The sequence below is a fragment of the Poecilia reticulata genome, linkage group LG1 (assembly GCF_000633615.1).
Source record: "Poecilia reticulata strain Guanapo linkage group LG1, Guppy_female_1.0+MT, whole genome shotgun sequence".
NCBI lineage: Eukaryota > Metazoa > Chordata > Actinopteri > Cyprinodontiformes > Poeciliidae > Poecilia > Poecilia reticulata.
Window position 1 is genome coordinate 33,329,483 of NC_024331.1, and position 1,923 is coordinate 33,331,405.

Sequence of the window (1,923 nt, forward strand, 5' to 3'; positions counted from 1 at the left end):
GGTGTGTGTGTGTGTGTGTGTGTGGTGTGTGAAACAACCTGAATGATGACAAAAGTTAAATCTGCATTTTTAAATATCTTGTTTACAATTATGCCTGTGATAAAATTAAAAGTATTTCTATTATATAGAAAGTGTTTCTGTTCTGCTTCCTGTTTATTGTCTCATTATTGGGGCTTTAGTCGCCATGGTAACGACAACAGAACCTTGGAGAACCAACGTGGACATGAGTTCGTGCAAAAGGAGCCCAGACCTCGTTCTGGATTGATCACATCCAGAATTAAAGAGCTTTATTGTTAATATAATCAGAAGGTTTGAGTTGATTTAGAAAGTCAAATAAAAAGGCTTGCAGTCACATGACATGGTTTTCAGTCATTAGTCTATTTAATCTCTGATGGAAACTCAATAATTTAACATTTTGACACCAGAATCAACTTTACTGGCCAAGATTATGAGCACAAGTTACAAATATTTCAATGCTAAATATTAGGTCTAACAGTAGGAACACAAAATATTACGATTATAGAGTAAAAGGTCTAACAGTCGCATCTAAACTAAACTTATACAATGAAACGGTTGAAATTCACACCTGAAGGGTCTCGGTTTGCGTCTCAGGTCATTTGTTCCTCCAGAAAACTTTCGAGAACAGAAACGGATTAAGAAAAAAGCTGCCGCCCGAACAGGGACTTGAACCCTGGACCCTCAGATTAAAAGTCTGATGCTCTACCGACTGAGCTATCCGGGCTCTGAGCGAGTTGATATGGAAAACCGAATTAATTCCTTCAAAGATGGCGGCCGATGTTTCTGATTATGTATTTATATTCGGCCTAAAACGTGACTGGAGCTCCACACAGCTGTTAGAAGCAGAGCTTATCCCTGCAGACGGTCTGTTCTTTTCTGTTCACTGCTTACAAGCTGACAACGGTGCAAAGATCACTTCCGCTTTTCTGCTTCAAAATAAAACAGAGGAGTGAAATTAGAGGTAACTCCATTTAGCGATTCTAATCGCGATTTAGAGTAATTTTGCTGAAACGACGTCAGCATTTAATGGACAGAAGAGCCAAACATCATCAGAACAGTTTTGTAGGAAGAAGTTTCCTTGACGAACTGTCGTCACAGAGAAGTCTCTTGACGAACTGTCAAGTTTCCTTGACAGTTCGTGGACAGTTCGTGGACAATAAATAATTTTATTTATTGTCCACCAGACAGCAGTGTTGTGCCTGGTTAATTTCTAGACCATGCAATATCTTAAATTCCCACCAGATGGCGCTGTTGGTTCGTCTGCTTTCATAGTTTTTTCTTTCTAGCTGTTTAACCGTCCGATAATCTGTAGGACATTTTGTGAGGAGGATGGAAAACAAACAGCGAGGATATCAAACCAGAAACCTGCTTCTAAACGTCAGCTAATTACCGTTTAGATGGACTCTCCAGGCGAGAAAACAGTTTACTTTTCCGCTTATTAATTTAAATCATAATCACGGCAATCGCCATATTTAATCTGCCATGGTGTTGTAGTTCTTAAGAAAAAAGGCAAAACGTGTTTTACCTTTAGCTGGCAGTGGGCTGTTTACCACTAGTGAAAAACCGAAATGTTCCGGTGTGCAACAGGTGGCTCCGTGGCGCAATGGATAGCGCATTGGACTTCTAGTCAAGCACTTGAGAGGTGATTCAAAGGTTGTGGGTTCGAGTCCCACCGGAGTCGCATTTTGTTTTCTAGACCAGTGTTTTTCAACCACTGTTCCGCGGCACACTAGTGTACGGCAGTGGTGGAGAAAGTACTCAAAACATTTACTTAAGTAAAAGTACAAATACACAGTCAAAAATGTACTTAAGTAAAAGTCAAAGTACCACATTAACATTTTACTTAAGTAAAAGTAAAAAAGTCCTGGCTTTTAAAAATACTTAAGTATTAAAAGTAAAAGTACT

At 39.2% G+C, this 1,923-nt stretch overlaps 2 non-coding genes across 2 annotated transcripts; one reads left to right on the forward strand and one right to left on the reverse strand.

Annotated features, from left to right (window-relative positions):
* Nucleotides 1-669: 669 nt before the first annotated feature.
* On the reverse strand, nt 670-742 carry trnak-uuu (transfer RNA lysine (anticodon UUU)). Its single transcript has one exon. It is a non-coding gene; the product is annotated as a tRNA-Lys (tRNA).
* Nucleotides 743-1,607: 865 nt separating this feature from the next.
* On the forward strand, nt 1,608-1,699 carry trnar-ucu (transfer RNA arginine (anticodon UCU)). The gene is given in 2 exon segments: nt 1,608-1,644; nt 1,664-1,699. It is a non-coding gene; the product is annotated as a tRNA-Arg (tRNA).
* Nucleotides 1,700-1,923: the final 224 nt, after the last annotated feature.